The 18,515-nt window shown below is 46.5% G+C and overlaps 1 protein-coding gene across 6 annotated transcripts in view; it reads right to left on the reverse strand.

The window, feature by feature from the left end:
* The window catches only part of Lrrc8d (leucine rich repeat containing 8 VRAC subunit D), a 114,053-nt gene that overhangs the window by 22,260 nt on the left and 73,278 nt on the right, over positions 1-18,515 (reverse strand). Inside the window, exon 3 of one of the 6 annotated variants that reach the window (XM_076937841.1) lies at positions 2,733-2,825. The exons of 4 other annotated variants lie outside the window; for them this stretch is intronic. The gene's annotated coding sequence lies outside the window, so the exon portion shown is untranslated. Of the gene's footprint in view, positions 1-2,732; positions 2,852-18,515 lie in introns of all 6 variants that reach the window. One more of the 6 variants, XM_076937840.1, reaches the window with a different exon arrangement.

Below are 18,515 nucleotides of genomic sequence, written 5' to 3' on the forward strand. Positions count from 1 at the left end.
AGTCTATGAGTGGGACTTAGCAGGGTTCTGAGGTCCCCTGGGAGAACTGAGCTGAAAGGGCCGTCCTCACCTTCCTGTTATCTGGGGAATCCCTGAAGGAATCCACCCCTGATTCTCTGCCCACCCTCCTCACTAACTAGGCAGGGCTATGAAGGCCCTCCCGCCTGTGAACTGCCAGCCTGAGGGGCATAGATGGCTCTCTCTGTTGTTAGCCTGGCAGCTCTCCTGGCCCTGCTGAGCCAGAGAAAAGGTACTTAAGCCCACAAGGTCCAGTCTACATAAAGTGTCGGTGTTTAAAATGGAGGGTGGCTAACAACAGCCGAACCCTTTACCTTCCTCATTGGTTCTGAATGTGGATTGGGGTTCTTAGCCCCTGTCTTCTATCTTTTTACAGCAGATATTCAAGATAGATGTGCAAAACCACAGTTAAAGGGAAGCTAAAAATTTGCTTGGTCTTATTTGAGAGTGGATAGTTGACCACTCTCCACCAAATTCTTGGGAAGAATGTCAAAAGGCTTCCAAGAAATTCTGGATATTTCCTCCCCATAATCAATCAATCAACCAATCAATCCTATCTATCTATCTATCTATCTATCCATCCATCCATCAATCATCTATCCATCTACCAATCATCTATCTTTCTATCTATCTATCTATCTATCCATCTACCCATCTATTCATCTATCTATCTGAGAAATTCTGGGCATTTTTCTCCTTAAGAATTCTATCATCGTCCTCAACCTAGAACTGACCTTAATACTTATATGAAATTAAATTGGTATATAAGCAAAAAAAAATTCTATCTATCTATCTATCTATCTATCTATCTATCCAACCATCCAACAATCTATCCAATGTGTATGAGTATTTTGTCTATCTATCCATCCAGTCATCTAATGTATATGAGTATTTTGTCTGTCCATCCATCCATCCATCCATCCAATGTGTATGAGTATTTTTGTCTGCATGTGTATCTATGTACTATGTGAATGGCTATTACCTACAGAGGTGAGGAGCCATTGGCTTGTTTAGAACTCTAGTTACAGTTGTGAGCTGTCATAAGATGCTGGGACCCGAACCCAAGTCCTCTTGGGGGAAAAAAAAAAAAAAAAAAAAAAAAATCAGCCAGTGCTGGATACACCTCTCCAGACCGTGAGTCAATTCTTAAACAACTCAAATATCACCAATGACTTAGCACATGGAAATGGGATTCTGATCCCATGGAAAGTTTCTCCAAGACGTTTTATGTGCTGTGGGAGGCGAGGATGCGAGGATGCCAGGTAGAGGCTGATGTTTTCTGAAGCAGAGAGAAATCCATAAGGCAACACTCTCCACAAATTCTTCCTCGGTTTCACAACCTAATGTTTCAAACTACCATTCCTTTAAAAGGAGTTATTTAAAACTTCAATACATGAAAAAGGCATCGACAGGTGGAAACTGACCCGCAAGGCTAACAGTCAGTACAGTGCAGGTTACCATCTTATTTCAGCCTTAAACCCTGTAAGTTCCCTGTGACATCAGTGTGAAGGGAGAATTCGTCCTGTAACAGAAGTGTGCTGAGATGCATACCCAGATCCTCCAACAATAAAAACAAGTTCTTTCTATTTAAGCCACACTTGTAAGGTGTCACATCTGTCCTTGCAGTTCTGACATGCGGGGTCTCCAGACTTGGTCACCACAGGAGTGGCCGAGAGGGCACGGGTAGCATACCAGCAAGAACCAAATGAAATCACTACAGCCAACATAAGTGCCAGGTGACTTATGGGTTAGGGATGACTTGACGGTTACTTCTTTGTGCTGTCTATACCCCACCTCCGCTTCTCTGAGGTCACAAGAGTGTAATGGTTGTTTGTGGCACAATGGCTCAGGGGACAAATATATCACATAAGGACAAATCCTCGATCTGCCATTTGTAAGCCACATAGCTTAAGCTGGGTTACTTACCAACTGTGTCCCTGTATCCATAAAGAAGACATAGTGAAGGTAAATAAAGATATACTAATACAGACATGTGCATGTGGAGCTCAGTCCCCGGCACGTAAGCAGTGTATGTGACTTTGTGACTGACAATGATAATCCACGCTTAACTACACTGTGGAAATATGAACCGGGAACTACTGAGAGCCTATGCAAGCAGGAGCTAACTGTTCCCCTAGACAGTCACACACAAGAGCACTCTAGAAGAAGTCCTTTTACTCTGGGTCCTGAGGACCACAGCCCACTCATTCCTTAGCAGTCATAGGAGTTTACCAAGGAAGCCAAACTCCTAGGACCCTCACCAGGACTGGAAAGATACATCACACAAAGAGGATGCCTCAGTTTGGGTTAAACTGGTTTACAGAAACTCTGAGAATGGACAGCACCCAACGATCGACAGTACCCAGCCCTCTCCGTCTGCACCCAACGATCCGCAGTACCCAGCCATCCCGGTCTGCAGCCAACGATCCCCAGTATTCAGCCATCCCAGTCTGCACCCAACGATCCGCAGTACCCAGCCATCCCGGTCTGCACCCAACGATCCGCAGTACCCAGCCATCCCGGTCTGCACCCACGATCCACAGTACCCAGCCATCTGCAGAGCTTGTTTGTTGGTTTCCACCTCCGCCCCTTGGTGGCCACTTCCACACCTGTTCCTCTGCACCCCTGCACCACACCTTTGAATGCTTTTAATTATTGTAGAAGTCCTGGGCATCAACTCATTTATAATCTCGGGAGGATTTCAGGCTACCTACCGCCACTTCTCTCTTGTTCTACCCCAACACAGTGTCAGCCAAGAGACAGAGAAGACCGCGGTCATGCTGGCTTGTTCCAACGTCTGTGTGGCCCTGGCGAAAGAATCAATTCCAAGACACTGAAAGAAAGAAAATGGAGGCCCAAGTGTTCCAAAGATCATATTGCATTCCTCCAAACAGAAACTTAAGACACAATGAGCCACAGAATAAGCATAAGACAACAGCTGGGATGTTTTGCTCTAATCTGAGAGTATCAAGTTCTTTTATAAACATTTTCTGGTGGTGGCAGTGCTTTCCAGGTGACCTTAACGCATGTTTATTCTGTCTATCTGGTAACCCAGCTGGGCACCAAGCAGTCACTCCAGGTCCACAGAGGCTTGTTATGAAAGAAAAGGGTGGGCCAAGTGGAACCGGAAGTAGGGAAGACAGTGAGAGCGAGGGCGGGGTAGCAGCCAATGCAGCTGGGGGTCAGCAATGACACAGGCAGATAAGTCATCAGGACGAACTGAGAGACCTTCACACGCAACCTGAACTGTGTCTTCATTTATAGGAAGCTACAGCATGGTGAGGAAGGCTGGCACTGGCCCAGCTGCCAGTTAGTGGCAGAGCAGGAACTGAAACTGGGTTTCCTGGTTGTCCAGGCGGAGCTCTCTCTCCACTGGGCACATCCCTTCTGCTCACAGGGCATGGGATGCAGCTCACCAACACCAGGACTCAGACAGCCAAGGTTCCTTCTGCTCACAGGGCATGGGATGCAGCTCACCAACACCAGGACTCAGACAGCCAAGGGGAGCCTGGCGGACCGCTGGCTGGTGACGCATGTTGATGGCGAAGCCAGGCAGACACCCTTGTTCTCATATTGCTTTGCACGTATATACAGTGTACACACGTGTATTCAGATTTACACGTGCATTTATGGATGCAGGTGTTACACTGGGTGTCACACTTGAGCTCTCTCTCGCTTGAGCCCACAGCTTACTACTAGCCAGTCTACCCTAGGGACATGCTGGAATTGTAGGCAGGCCTCCTAACTCCTACTTATGGTTGAGAGACAGGCACTGTCACCCTACTGTTCTACTCTTGAAGCCACATGGGCTTTTCATGGTGTCTCGCTGGGCTAGGAATCTATAAGGCACGTAACTAGCAGCCCAGCATTCAAGACACATAACCTTCCCAACCTGGGGGTCTGCCTGTTCACACCTGGATTCATAACAGCAGCAAAATTACAGCTATGAAGTAGCAACACAACAGTCCTGTGGCTGAGGGTCACCTCAACATGAGGGACTATACCAAAGGGTCTCAGCATTAGTAAGGTTGCAGGTTACTACACTGGACGGTTTGTAGCAGAAAAGCTTTTGGTGCAAGATCTCAGCATGCCTACTCCCTGCCCTTCCTCATCACAGACGGGCTGGAACTGGCTCTGGATACTTATCTTTGAGAGTCTTGATTTCTAGGACAGAGACTACAGAGGAAATGGGTGAGGAAAGACCCTCCCCCAGCAGCCAAAGGTCAGCTCTGACCAGTGCTGCTGTGCTTTTTGCTGGTACAGACCCAGGGCTCCACATAATCTCTGGCCAGGGCTCTGCGTGGTTGATGGGCCAGCCCTGGTTCCCTCCACAGCTGTTGGGATGCGCAGCCTTTTGACAGCTGAGGCCCCTGTGATTCAACAGCCACCTCGAATACTAAACACAGAGCAAGCATGACTCGGACATGTTATTTTAACCACAGGTTTCTGATGTGCACAAACAGTTCAAGCTTATCTCTCTTCCTTATCCCAGGCACCTACATAGAATTAGGCAAAAACAAATAAACAAACACAAAACAAAACAAACAAAAAACCCCCCAAAACAGGTGGCTCTTGTACTAGGTGCGATGGTTTGTATATGCTTGGTCCAGGGAGTGGCACTAATTAGAAGGTGTGGCCTTGTTTGAGTAGGTGTGTCTCTGTGGGTGTGGCCTTTAAGACCCTCATCCCAACTGCTTGGAAGTCAGTCTTCCACTAGCAGCCTTCAGATGAAGATGTTGAACTCTCAGCTCCTCCTGCACCATGCCTGCCTGGATGCTGCCATGTTCCTGCCTTGATGATAATGCACTGAAGTTCTGAACCTGTAAGCCAGCCCCAATTAAATGTCGTCCTTATTGCAGTTCCCTTGGTCACGGTGTCTGTTCACATCAGTAAAGCCCTAAGACACTAGGATTTGCTCTCCTTACCCTCTGAGTTCTATCCAATCCAAAAATAAAACCACACCTCCCAGGGGAAAGAAAGGGCCGAAGAAAGCATCACGGCACCCCTTTCCCCACAATACATGAAAAAGGCATCGACAGGTGGAAACTGACCCGCAAGGCTAACAGTCAGTACAGTGCAGGTTACCATCTTATTTCAGCCTTAAACCCTGTAAGTTCCCTGTGACATCAGTGTGAAGGGAGAATGCGTCCTGTAACAGAAGTGTGCCTCCTAGGTCCTCCTCTACAGGCCTCTGTCCTGTCTGTTCCTGTTACTGCCATCAGTATCCATGGGAAACGTCCCCTGGTCTCTGGGCTGATAACTGTTCTAACACTTCCTTGATGCTCTCAGACCATCGAGGGCACTTCCGCCTTTCCTCACTTATTTTTACAGTTACTTGGTTTTCATTTTCTGCAGGGTTAGAATCATGACATTCACAGTTGCTTTCCCAGGGTCTAGTATCTTTCTAGTATATAGAATAAATATGTAAGGGTAAGGCATTATCACACATACACACTTTTTTAGCTGGATTTTTTTTTTTTTTAAAGACAGCTTTCATGTATCTCAGAATGGCCTGGAACTCACTGTGTAGCCAAGAATGACTCTAAACTTCTGATCCTCCTGCCTCTGCCTCCTCAATGCCAGGACTACAGGGTGCACCACCACCCCAGGTTTTTGTGGTGCTGAGGATTGAACCCAGGGCCTACCAACTGACCTACATCCTCACGCCTTTCTTGCTCTCTTGGCTGGATCTCTACAGTGACATCATAAATAGAAATTGGTTTTAATTTATGAACTAAGAAACTGAGGCTTGTGGGGTCCCCAGGGTATATCCGTCCTGATACCCAGTTTTCATGCTGGATTTCCACTACATTATCATCAGCTGTCTCTAGCACTGTACATACAGGAAATTGAGGGCAGATACCCTGGTACAGACAAACGGCGACTCACACAAGAAAGACAAGTCTGAGAGACTTTCTGACCCCAGTGGGCTCGCTGTTCTGAGAGCAGAAAGCTGACCAGTATGGAGAAGAGGTTTATATTCATTCTTTTCTCAAGGGCCTTTTAGCCCTAAAGCTTGGCAGAAATGTCTGGTAGACACAAATTAGATCCAAACGTAGTTTATCTGATTATAAGGTCATGAAACAAACCCTTTGGTTAGCTGCCAACACTGCCTGGGACGTCTTGAAAGAGATGGACACGGGACAGCCACGGCAGCTGGCAAACTAGACGGAAGTTGGATGTGGCTCATTCCCCACGAGGGCCCATAGAAAATGGTGACGGCAGGAGCTGGGGACAGCTGAGAGAACAGAGTTAGTTTGAGTCTTTGATCTTCTACAACCCTCTAGAGTATTCTCAGCCTAGGAAGTAACTTTAGGGGTACCTGTACCCTAAGATCACCCAACTAGGCCTCACCTCAAGAGGTACTGCCTTGTTAGCCTAGGGTGTGTTGGTGTGTTGGTACAAGGTGTTCCAACAGCTTCTTCTCGATTCTATGCAGCCACAAGTGAGGCCTCAGGTATATTCAAAGTAGCTCACCTGTTGATTAAAAGTTAAGCCAATGTATGCAGTTATAACCCCTGATACCTATGTGTGCCTGGTTTAAGACACTTAAGCAAAGACCTTGGGTATGGAAGTCCCCAGGTCTAAGTCACTTGAAGTGTTCCTCCACCTGGGAAACTTTCCAGCCTCTACAAACATTTCAGCCACAGGAAGCAGGCTTCCTTAAAAGGCTCTTAGGAGTTTTGTGAGCATGATGGTGTATCAATTTATCTCAGGATAGTTATTTATTAAAAGTAATTTATTTTATAAGGAACAATAAAGTGCCCGGGGTCATTCTGAAACATTAATCTTTCTGCACTAGGTTCTGTTGGCTTCCTTGAGCCAGAGACTAAGTTTAGTTTTTCTTCTGCTTGACTCTGGATTGAGGGTGTCAGGTCTGAATGGATTTACTGCCTGTGTGGTCCACAGCTAATGACCTGCCGGATTCAGCTTCAATCTCAGCTCCTTACACACACAGGAGGGAGGTGTTCTCTTTGTAGTTTGTGGGAATTGGGAAATATCTAGAAAACGCCAAGATGCTTGATGAATAATGCTTAGCTTCCCCTCCTCTTCTTGATGGTGAGGCACAATCCTACCCCCAATTCATATTGATTTTCCCTCCCTACCTACGTCCGTCCCCCCCACCCCCATCTCTCCCTCCTCTAGACTCCTCCTCCTGCCTTCGCTTCCGTAGGGAATGCTGGGATTATAGGCACGCCCCACCATTCTGATGCATCTGACACTGGAAATGGAACTTGAGGCTTGTATGCTAAGCAAGCATACTACCCTAGACCCTAAATGCCCCTCCTTGGGCTAGTGTCTGTTGGCCACTCTTCTAGCTTTCCTCATGTGAACGGTTTCAGATTTGCTAAATAAATGTTTGGAATGGTCTCACCTCCATAGTATCAGCGGACTTTCCTACAGTGAACATATTGTATCAACGGCCACTTGCTGGCTCATGCTAAATGTTTAAAGGTTTTTAGGAGCCCAACGTTTCTCTTGCCAGTTCCTCAGGGACAGCGATGGAAGCTAGGTGGCAATTCCTTTTGTTACTGCTTATGCCAGGAGAGGTGGCCAGATCCTCGATGTCCCTTCCCAGTATCTGGCACACACAGGCTGCTCCTCTTCCCAAACCAACCTCTGCTGTGTTTGCACAGCCGTTCTGTCTGTGACTTGGGCTTGACAATACAACACAACACCATGGAAATCCAAAGAGAGATAGCTAAGGCGGACGGGGCAAACAAGGTCACTCCAAACAGACCAGTCACCTCCTATTAACTCCCTCCTCTTAAAATCCAAAACAACAAAACCCACAAAACAGAAACAGCACATCTTCATAAGAAACTCTGTGAAAATGACATGTTATAACAAATACCCAGCCCACCCTCAAGGACATGGTAGGTACTCATTAAGTGGCTGTGCTAATTCCCATCATCAATGTGGCACGGTAATTTCCTGTTTGTGGAATGTTCTTTGGGGCTGGAAAACTTGATTTCCCCATGCTTGGCTTGGCCATCCTCACACCGTTGGGTCTCCAGCCTTCTCTTTCTAAGCCCCAGGGTGTGTGTACTTAACTGTGTCAAGAGTCCCAGCCCTGCATTCTAGATCCTGCTCAGTGCAGAGCTCAGGACCTTGGGCCTGGCTCAAGACTGTGGGTCTCTGCCCCCTTTCTATAAGGTAATGGAATGACACACATGGTTTCTTTCTAAAAAATATCTTTTATCATGTTTAGTGTGTGTGTATATGCACGTTTGCATATGTTTGCACACTCATTTACAAGTACTGAGGGTGCCTGTAAAATTTAGAGTACAACCATCTCAAGCTAATTTATTACTTTTACCAGGTAGCTCCTGGGGACTCAGGTCAGGTCACAAGGCTGGGGTCTAACTGCTTTCACCCCCTGAACCACCTCACCAGCCCTAGACAACAGGATTTCTAAGGTCTCTTTCTGTTCCAAGGGCTTATGACCCCATCTTCTCTGCCTTCCTTCTCACCTACAGGGAGTTGTCTTTCGCTAACCTATCCCCACGTTCTGACCTCTGTCTCAAGGCCTGAATGTTTACCGATGGGGCCACACGCGAGGCATGGATTCGGGTCAGGGGCTAGGCAGAGCAAGTAGTCTGGGAACCTAAAACCCATTCTTTAATTTGGATCTAAAATGCGCCCTCACCTCGAGACCCATGTGTCATCAGATACACAACTCAAAGAAGGAGACAGACCCTTCGGGCATTGAGCCTGGAGGATGGAAGCTGGGTCACTCAAGGTCTTCCTGAGAAGGAATCACTGTGGCTTCTGCCTGTGTCCTCCCTCCCTCTGGTTTCACAGCAGAGGTGAACAGGTAGCTCCTACCGCATGATCCAGAGAGCAGCCACTGGTCCAACACAAAGCCAAACACCAATAGCTGGAAACCTGAAACCATGAGCCCAAATAAACCTTTCCTGTAAGAGCTGCCCGCCTGGTGTATCCCTTCACAGCCACCGGTTGATTGGTGTGCACATATTTGCCACTCTGTTAGGAAAAAGTATCAGTAAACTACAGTAACGGTACATTAAGGCCACAGTATATAACACCGTTTCAACACTGGTTGCTTGGAGATGTAATGGCTACACTACAAAACACATTCAATATACGTCTGCTGATACAGCTTTTGTTTCTCAGTACTTCCCACAGGCAAGTTACATCCATAAAGCTGAGTGATATTCTAGAGTACCAGGCTTGGAGACACTCTGTCCTGAGCCTTTCAATTATACACTGATGCACAGTGCTTCACACACACACACACACACACACACACACACACACACACTCACTCATGCCTTATTCTTTTATGGTTCTAGCGATCTTGCATGATTATTCACTTTTGTACGTTTGTAGTAGTCTTTCAAGATTTCTAAAAATAATTTAGCTTTCAGAAGTTCAAGGTCTCGTCAGCTCTTTAGAAGCCCAACTGCGACATAAAATGAACTGTGTCATCTATAAATAGAAACTTGTAGATAGTCGTATTTTGTAGCTAAAATTACAAAAGTAAAACCTGTTCACACAGAAAGCTAGGAACTAAAAATAAGCCGAAACCGAATGGGTAGGGACACTCTCTGGGAGGTGCTCTCTATGTGTAAATCCATCACACCTCCACTTACCTTCCCTGCTTGTTCAGAGCTACTCACTGCTTCAAGTAATTTGTTTAAACAGTTGGAGAAAACATACTAACTTTGCCAGGTCTTATAATAAAAAAATAAATAAATTGCACTTAAATGCCAGCTTACAGAGGCTACTCGATGGACATACTGGGCCTACCTTTTTTTTTGGTAGCAATATAAAAGTTCACCTTGCACTCCAAGAACATTGTTATCCCTTTAAAATTACATAATAATCGTCTGTCAAACATGGTCACTATAGGACCAACATGCTATTTCTTAGGTACCCATCGCACCTCTGTGCCCAGGCAAGCACCCAGGCCCTGAAACTGCTGACTTAAAGCTGAATGGAGGGGTGGGGGAGTTCTTTGGGGTTCCCTTTATAAGAGATCTTCATCTGTAGTCACACTTGGGCCCCAGGGAGAATGATGTGAGAACACCTGTTGCTGGAAATGCAGGCTTTTCCTTTTGACTTTGACAGAACCTCTTGGGCCATTTAAGTGAACAGATTCCCTCACCTATAGGATATATGATTACTTAGATTGCCCTTATAAACATATTTATACTACTTGCACACAAGTAGTAAACATATAACACCATTAATTTTTATAGAATTCCATTGACTTAATATTGTGCTGGAAATATACATTAACCTTATCTCCTTGGTTTACTTTGTTCTCAATTCCCTTCCAACAAATTCTTTTTCTTGCTGTGGTTATTATCTGGTTTGGTTTGGTTCCATTAGGACAGTGCCTCAATTTGTAGCTGAGGCTGTCCTGTAATTTACAAAGTAGCCCAGGCTGGCACTGACTTCATTATCCTCTTGTCTTAGTTTCTCAAGCGTGAGGATGAGAGGCATGAGCCAACCAATCCTTGTCAGCCTTGTCACTATCCATGGCTATTAATTTTTACTAAATTTAACAGAAAACGCGGTTGTCTAAAACTGAATAATTCAAGGTTAGCGGACCTGCCTAAAAACAACGTTTAGAGAAAGGGCATTTGTGCAGAGCTTCCTAGTGTTCCGAAAGCTGACACTCAACAGATAGGAATCACACAACCCTGTTCTTCCGAGTTGTCCTCCAAACGTCTCCTCTGAGATGACAGCAGAGACAGATGAGAAGGAGACAGGGGCTGCTACAGCAAATGGTAGAGTCTGCGGCTTAACCTAACAAACATTCCTTTCTGTCGTAAAGGCCAGAGCCTGAGGTCTGGATGCCAGTAGGGCTGGACTCTGGTAAGAGCTCTTCTAGGCTGTTCCTGTACATGGCAGGAAGGGCCAGGGAAGCTCTTTGGGATCCTTTCACAAGGGCATGTGTCTCACCTGTGAGGGTGAAGCCCTTCACCTAGTACCAGGGCTTGAAGTTTCAACACAGACAGCTCATGTAGGACATAAAGATTAGGTGGGAACAGGGGCTCTCTGCTCCCAGAACGTATTATCGACAACAAGAGGTTCAGCATATTCAGAAAGGCACCAACTACCCACCAACATGGATTCTGCTACCAAAGCACAAGAATCCAAACTGCTAATGGCATTGCTCCACAGATGTATCTCACAGAGGGTCGCAGTCACTTCTTACTAAAGTTACAGTAACAAAACGCCAGGATGGAGAGCAGAGCACGGACCAATGGGGAGCAGAGCCCAGGACAACGTTTTGTATCAGATGTTACAACATCTAAAATGATGCCCCTGACAGCACTGACAGGCTTTCTACTGCAGGGGCCTGGCATTTATCTACTCCAGGGAAAGGTGCACTTGGGGACTTTTGCTTTGTCTGTAGGTGACACACTCTGCTCCCAGAAGAATGTGCTAATTCTTGCAATCCTGGCTCTGTCTTTCTTCCTAGCTATCTAGAAAATCAGGTCAAATTTGAAGCATAAAATTGAATATTTTCTGGAGTCAAAAAGCTTTGAGTGAAGCTGGGTGGGCATGGTGATGCAAACCTTTAATCTCAGCGCTCGGGAGGCAGATGCAGGTGGATCTCTTGTGAGTTTGAGGCCACCCTGGTCTACAGAGTGGGTTCCAGGGCAGCCAGGGCTACAGAGAAACCCTGTCTGGAAAAAAGTAATAAATAAACAAATGGCTTTGAGTGTATCTGTCAAGCACCTGAGTTCCAGGGTAGCCACGGCTACAGAGAAACTCTGTCTCCTAAATAAATAAATAAATAAATAAATAAATGACTTTGAGTGTATCTGTCAAGCACCTGAACTCTGTAACCACACTGTAGGCCACAGAAAGCCCTTGTGCTCTTTAAGTGTGCCAGGCCACGTGCATCTGAGGGACGGCATCTGTAGATCCTGTCACAGCCTCTGCTGTTTCTCCACTTCAGTCTCCTTCAACCATCATCTTCCCACAGATGCCCTTCCCAACTGGCCTCCGCCCACTGCAATGTTTTCATACCCCTGGTAACCATTTAAAGGATTTTATGATTAATTTGCTTGTGTATCCAAAAGGTAAGACCTTAGCATGTTAGGGAGTGCCTAAAGTCTCTGTGTAATTTACCTTAAACAAAACACCCACATTGGACTCTGTCTCTACAGCCCTGGAACTTCCTACTTAGACCAGGCAGGCCTCTAGCTAAAAGGTCCTCCTACCATTGCCTCCCAGCTGTGAAGATCAAAGCGAGCGTGCTTCACCATGCTCTGCTGGCCTGTGTAAAGAGAAGCCCAAGTAGAGTTCAAGTTCCTGGCTTAGCTGCAGCAGCACTACTGAAAAGGGCCCAGTGCTTTTTGTGTCCTGAGCATCCTACCGGACAGGCACAGATGGCGGATGTGCTGGAGGCCATGAGCCAGCGTAGAAAAGACCTGAGAAACAATCTATGGTGCTCGTGGCACTCAGCTTTTGAGCAATTCTCAGGCAACAGGCATTACACACAGGGGGATGCGGGCTGAGAGATCAAAGGTCAAAGGTCCATTGTAGGAGAGAGAGCACAGGCCAGGGAGGGAGCCGGGAGGGCAAGCAGTGTTCCAGAACAGGATTCTTCAAGCCATGAGGACAGGCACATAGCTGATCCATCATAAGGTCTGATAAAAAGCAGGATTTTAGCTCAGCACCAGACACATCACAAGAATAATGTTGGGTGTTATGATAATTATAATTGATATCATGGTTACTATGACTATTAATAAGAGAATGCACCATCAGATGTTGCCTAGCAAAGTATTCCAATTAACACATGAGAACCAAGTGGTGAAAATGGAAAACTCACCATCAGGCAAACACTGTGGAAATGGCTGCTGAGGGCAGGCCGCAGGCCACACGCTGAGCTCAACGGGCAGACGCATAATGAAAATCGAGACACCAGCATGGTCCCACAGGGTTTCTCTGCCACACACTTACCGTGGAGGAAAAGCAGCAGCTTTACACAGACTGAACACAGACTCTGTTATGTGCTGTCCCCAGTGACAAGATGCATCAGTGTCACAGCTGCCTGCGTGTCTTAATATGATAAACTGGGAAGAGAATGGCATTTCTGTGGCCTCTTAGCTAAAAACGTGAGGCCAACATCTAATCGTGGAACACCAGAATGCTCAAAACCGCAAGGGTACCTCGCTGGCCAGCAGTCTTCAAGAGAATCTGAGGAACTAATTAGGACTGGGGGAGGGGCTAAGAACTGTGTGAAATTTGCACACAGAATGAGGACTGATGGGAAATTTGGTAAAATTTGAGGCAAAAGATGACCTGACTGGTCAACATGGATGCTACCTTCTGCTTCCGGCATCATGAGACACACGTGACATTAACCTCGGGAGAAGCTGGGTAAAAGGTATCTGAGAATTCCATGCATGGTTTGCATGACTTTTCCTTAAGTCTAAAATGTTTCAGAACCGAACATCGAAATAATGGATGTAGCAGAGCCAGGAACTCGAGATTCTGACGGAGATACAGGGGATGAAGAGAGGTTGAGTCAGACCTGAATTCTGGCTTCTGGGATTCGAGGCCAAAGGATGTAAGGAAAACAGACGAAAGTGTACAGAGCCCAGGGCTATGAATGCCAGAGCCTTGACTGTAACCAGAAAGAGAACTGTTCTGGTTTGAACAGTGCCTCTAGGGGGGAGCTGGTCCAGTTCTCGGTGACTCAGCGGTAGAGCTGAGAGCATTCACTAACAAGTCCTTGCAACACTGAGGCCCCAGGCCTGGGTGCGTAGGGTGTGGCATGCCTCCTCCTACAATGCTCCTGAAGCATTTCAGGTGAGGGCAGGGGAAAGGGAGCCAAGGAAACTGAGGTCTCACTATTTAGACAAGGATAGCCTTAAATGCATAATCCTCCTGCCTCAGTTTTCCTTGTGTTGGGAGTTTCTGTAGCCTCCTGTTAAAAATAAACATTTAAGAAAATACAATACAGTTTCAGGTTTATAGAAGAGTCATGAGTACCACCAAGGGTTACAATTTACCACATACTTGGTTTCCCCTGTTGTTAAGGTCTCACGTAGTATATTTGTCAAAATGCATCCAACACAAACAGCAAGACACTGGTAGCGTCCAGTCTGTTGATTTCCTAGGGGTACTTTCTATCCAGGATCCTGTGCAGGGCATGTGACATTCACTACTGCCATCTCCTAGGTTCCTATTGTTTTCTACAATTTCCTGGCTTTCTTTCTTTGATAACCGTGACTGTTTTTTGGGAAGTATTGGTCAGGTATTTTGTTGGATGGTTTGTCTAAGGCTATGAGTTTCAGGGAGGTGAAAGGTTACCCCACTTTTTGCTATGAACAAACATGTGGTTTTGTTTTACAATAAAAGTCATGGTATGTGTGCTTGTTTGCATGTGATCTGGTCAACCTCAAACATATTTCCCTTTTATTAAGTGGGCTGCACATGTGTCATTTTATGGGCTGCGAATACACGTGTTTCAAAACTAAAGCCAAAGAGGACCGAGGATGTAGCTGTTGGCGGGTGCTTGCCCACGTTCGCTGGACAAAACCTCGCAACAGCACAATCTGCTGTGAAGAAAGAACAAGTCAAGGAGAAGTCATCTAAATGTCTGAGAAATACCTGTTCCACCTTAGGAAAACCCATGTAACAGAAACTGGAGAACTCACAAAAATACTGTGACTGTTTGCCTGCTCAGCCTCCATGGTCTGAAGTCTGATGGAGGAGGTGCTTTCCTATCCAGGGCTCATGCTCATTCCATCTAAGTAAACCGAGAGGACAGACAGACGTACCTATGACAGCAGCAGGAGGGTCCTTAGAGCTGCTGTGTTTTGCCACTTGTTGTCCTTTCCCAGGGGACTGGACACAATGAAACCTTCCATTAGACAAATGCTCTGCTACCAGAGCACACAGATATGATTATAAAACTACTATGTCCTAGTGTCATATTTATTATGAAGGAGAAATAAAATGGGGTGCAGAGCACTAGTTACTGGGTTGAGGTCCTGGGTTCGATTCCCAGTCCAACAGTAACAACAAAGGGAGGAAGAGGTCTGTGTCAGGATCCCAGATTTCCTGGTCATTCCCTAAAGGAAGACGGATCTCCAGTCTCTCATGACCCGTAGTGCATGCATGGGTATCTCTAGATAGAATAAACACTATGTATGGCGCTTTAGGCAGGAAGACTCATGTGAGTGGACGTCACACAGGCAATACGACTGTGCCTTTTATGTCTTTACGTCAAAGTGACCAATGCCAGATGTGACTGAGGAAGAGAGCTTGTGCGAAGTAGTCATGGGAAATGAAGTAAAGGGAAGGGTTTATTTATTTAGCCAGGGGTCAAAGGGCATGGAAACTAAAAGGGAGTTTGGCTTTATTTAGTAGGTAATAGAGAGTGTAGATTCACACTGACATGAAAGAGCTTTAGAAAGTGAAATTCCCGGCCTGGAGACACAAGGAAGGCTGGGTGTGGTGGCTCTCGCCTAGAAGTCCAACTCCGAAGGGTGAAGCCGGAGCACGCCTTGAGTTTGAGGCAGGAGAGCAAGGGACAGTGTGGGCAGAGAGGGGGCTGCAGCTAAAACTGCAGGAACTGGTGGGGCTGGGGCAGAATCAGGGAAAAGGTTGTGTTCAAAAGGGGCAACCTGGGTGGGAACTGTGATAGCTTCAAGCAGAAACAAAGCCCAGGGCACCAAGGTTGCACAGGGAATGCCGCGGGGAACCCAGTGTGTTATCTAGTTATTCATTTGCAGACCGCGCTTCCCTGGGTCAGGCTGTGTGTGACGGGGCTTAGTTTTTAGTTCAGGACGGAGACTTGGATATACACAGAAGCTTGTGGAAGGCTGTTCTGCTTAGAATCAAGCTCACGTTTGCCGAATTCCACGGCTCTTATCCCCAGGTTGCTCCCCCGACCTTCCCCACCGACCTTCCCCCCCAACCCCCCCCCCCCCCCGCCCACACAGGGTCAAGCATGAAAAAGCAGCAGCAGTAAGTCCTTCCCTAAATAAAGGCACTGCTCTGGATGCCCTGCCCCACCCTCCCCTGCTTCCACCAGGGTAGAGCATCATTGATGCAGCTTCTGAGATGTGGACGTGGATAAACACAGCACTTAGGAGTGCTGAGCAGGTGTTCAGTATTATTTTTAATTATTAAGTGGGAGTTTTCCTCCAGTGACTAATATCTGGATATAGAAAGAGCCCCACCTCACCTAAACTACTTCTTCTGCAGCCCACTCTAAAGATGAACTTATTAAAGGCTTACTGTAAGAACATTTTCCCTCAGGCAGGATGATTTAAAAAAAAAAAAAAAAGCAAGGAACTGCTCACTCTCCAGGCCTGCAAGAAAATCCCTCCCGTAGTTTCAGGTGCAGGCTGTGGCCCGACAGATGCTCCTCCAACACTGTGACCTACTTTCCCAGCAGTGAGAAAGCACGGAAGGGTTAGCATAAACCAACCAGCCTACTGCTTTGTCTTCCTGCAAACCATACCTGGAGAATGTGAGCAATACTGAGTGAACAGAGAGGGCTGAGGTCTCCACCCTCTGCTGGGGCTGGAGTCAGCCAAGAGCTGGCTGCTAGAAGAGGAGACCATCAGGCTTTCACAGAGAACCTGGCTTTCCCAAGTCCAGTCTTCACTGACAGCCACACACTGCTGTGTGTGAAACAGACACTGAAGAATTCTCTTACAAAGGAAGTAATTAAGGCCCCTAGAGACCTGTATCGTCCACACGGTCACCATGGCAACAATACCTCTTGGACTACATATAAGACACTGTGGAGCCTACTGGGTGTGTCCATCAGCCCCCTTGTGATCTCCTACGTCTCTTCCAGACAAACCCTGTAAGCAGTAATAGTCCCCACAGCGCAGAATTCACGGCAAAGGCCAGCACTCCGAGGAGGCCTCTCTTTAGCAGAAAGTTGGCTGAGGGAGTTCTGCACCTCCCCCCTCAGCACCTCAGGTAACTGGAGAGCCCACCAGTCTCTTTCCCACCTTGACCTTTGACCTGCGTGTGAGTTTCTTCTCATTCTAAAACTCGAACTTCTGTTGTGATCCCACAACTTCTCCGACTGGAGCACCACAGTACCATCGAACATTAAAAGCAGTTTCTGGAAGCAGCCTTTGAGATGGCCCTTTACAAACCCCAGTACTTTCTAAAAAAGTCTAAACTCTCAAGGCTGGAAGCCCTGGAAACCCATTTCTGCCTCAACTCCTTCCTCCTTGTGTCTTAGGGGCACCTAGAAACAGAAGCCCCAGGTGCTTCTGTGGCATTTCTGGTGCTTGGCCAATCTTTCTTCCATGTGTCTTAGGGGAACCTACACACAGAAGCCCAGAGTGTCTCTGTGGCATTTCTGGTGCTTGGTCAGCCTCCTCCTTGCTCCTGGGGACTCTTTCCAGACCTGGATCAAATGTCACTCACTCTACAAGAATCACTACCATGACCGTACACTGACTTCTGTCTTGCAATTAGTAGTTACTGGTCCATGAACTAATTAACATTAATGAAGCTTCTGATACCAGTATTTTACTGGGAATACACAGATGGGATATTTTGCTACAATGAAAATTACCACATAGTAAAAAGTTCACATCATCAAATTTGCATGAATGTCTCCTACGGGCACAAAATGATCGTGTGTGTGTGTGTGTGTGTGTATGTGTGTGTGTGTGTGTGAGATACACATGTTCCTATGGGTATGTAGACCTGTTTGCAGGTGTGCATGCACCCGTGGAGAGACTGGCTTCCAGAATTACTCTCCACCCTCAAGAACCGAACAATTAACAGCCTGCGCTACACACTCCCGCCGCAGGGAGCCAAACAACCATGGGCTAACCCCTGAAACTATCAAATCTTTCTTCAAGTTCTTTGAGTTGTTTTTTTTCTTTTTCAGGTATTTGGTCATAGCTATATTGATGTAACCAATATAGTGTTCTAAGTTACCAGTTTAGCCTTGAGTAGACATTCATCTTTTTAAAAAAGATTTAATTTAATTTTTATTTCTGGGTATGCCACATATATACCAGTGCCCGGAGAGGCCAGAAGAGGGCGTCGATTTCCCTGCTGATTAGGGTTACAGGCATGTATGTGGTCAGACCTAAGTACTGGGAACCAGACTCAGGTCCTCTAGGAGCACTTTTAGCTGCTAGCTCATCTTCTCATCCCCTCACGTTCATTCAAAAAAATTCTCCTATGGGACAGCAGGTTATCTCAGCTAACAGTTAAGAGTGCACTGCTCCCACAGAGGACCCTCACAGCGGGCAGCTCACAGCCACCTATTGCTCCAGTTCCACAGGACTCACTGCCCTCTGGCCTCCACAGGCACCTGCACTCATGTGTGCATACATACATACAAATAACACACACATACTCACACACACACACACACACACACACACACTACAAGTTAATAAAAAATAAACCTTAAAAAATGTCTTAGTCAGGGTTTCTATTCCTGCACAAACATCATAACCAAGAACCAAGTTGGGGAGGAAAGGGTTTACTCAGCTTACACTTCCACA

This window comes from Arvicanthis niloticus, chromosome 7, assembly GCF_011762505.2.
Source record: "Arvicanthis niloticus isolate mArvNil1 chromosome 7, mArvNil1.pat.X, whole genome shotgun sequence".
In the NCBI taxonomy this organism is placed as follows: Eukaryota; Metazoa; Chordata; class Mammalia; order Rodentia; family Muridae; genus Arvicanthis; species Arvicanthis niloticus.